Here is a 1,195-nt window from a genome sequence, read left to right on the forward strand (position 1 = left end):
GCAACATTTTTTGGTGAAAATAAGGAAAGCCTGAAGCACTTACTGATGCCATCAATAAAGATTTAAGCTAAACATCAAGAAAGAAAAAAATTCTTACCACTGGGCAGATTGGCAACATCATGATAGATGGTGAAGATATTGAGATTGTTAACAGCTTTAGTTTGCTTGGCTCCACAATCAACAGTCTTGGCACCAGCAGCCAGGAAATTAAAAGACAAATTGCATTAGGAAATTCTGTTCTCAGAGACCTCTCCAAAGTATTTAAGAGTAACAATGTCAATCTTGAGACCAAGGTACACCTAATACAGGCCGTGGTCTTTGCAATTACTTGTTAAGCATCAGACAACTGGACAATGACTAGGAATGATAGAATTGATGCCTCTGAGCTTTGGTGCTGGAGAGGAGTACTGAATATGCCATTGACTGATAGGATTACAAACAGGTTTGTTCTAGATGGAGTGAGGCCAAGCTGCTCCTTGGAGGCAAGGATTCTGAAGCATCGTCTGACATACATTGGACATGTTGCAAGGAGGAACCAGTCTTTGGAGAGCTAGATCATGTTTGGGAGAGCTGAGGAATGCTTCGGAGGCTGGAGGGAGAGGAATAACCTCGATTAGATGGGTTGATTCAGTGAGAAGGGTAACGAAGTAGGTGTGTCAGACAAAATAAGATAGGCACAGGATAGAGCAGGGTTTAGGGATCTTGTAGATAGGCTTGTTATGAGTTTCAGGTGACTCAACGGCATTTAACAAAAACAAGAACAACAACAATATGATATAACCTAAGTGTGCTTTATTCTCCTTACATAAAAATTTTGTTGTTAAAAGAAGTATGTAGCGTTCCTCTAAATTATATTATTAGTATGTTTTATCATCTATGAAGTAAATTTAAGAATAGTAAAAGAGATGTCATAAAATATTTCTTCTAAAATGAAGCATAATATCCAATAGAATTGACATTCAAATTCTCAGATTAGAAGGAATTTTCGAATCAATATCATTCAATACTAATAATACTATCTCATGACATCTCAGAACACATGTATGATTGTGTAAAATTTATATACGATTATCTTAGGCAAATTGAGAGATGTTCAAGGGCTTTTAAAGGGAATATATGTTCTGTCTCACCAAGTAAATTTTTACAATCTTTAAAGAAAATGCTACCTTGATTCCTTTTTGTGTCTTTTCACAAC

The sequence above is a fragment of the Elephantulus edwardii genome, unplaced genomic scaffold, assembly GCF_000299155.1.
Source record: "Elephantulus edwardii isolate Elephantulus edwardi_28Jun2011 unplaced genomic scaffold, EleEdw1.0 scaffold00019, whole genome shotgun sequence".
In the NCBI taxonomy this organism is placed as follows: Eukaryota; Metazoa; Chordata; class Mammalia; order Macroscelidea; family Macroscelididae; genus Elephantulus; species Elephantulus edwardii.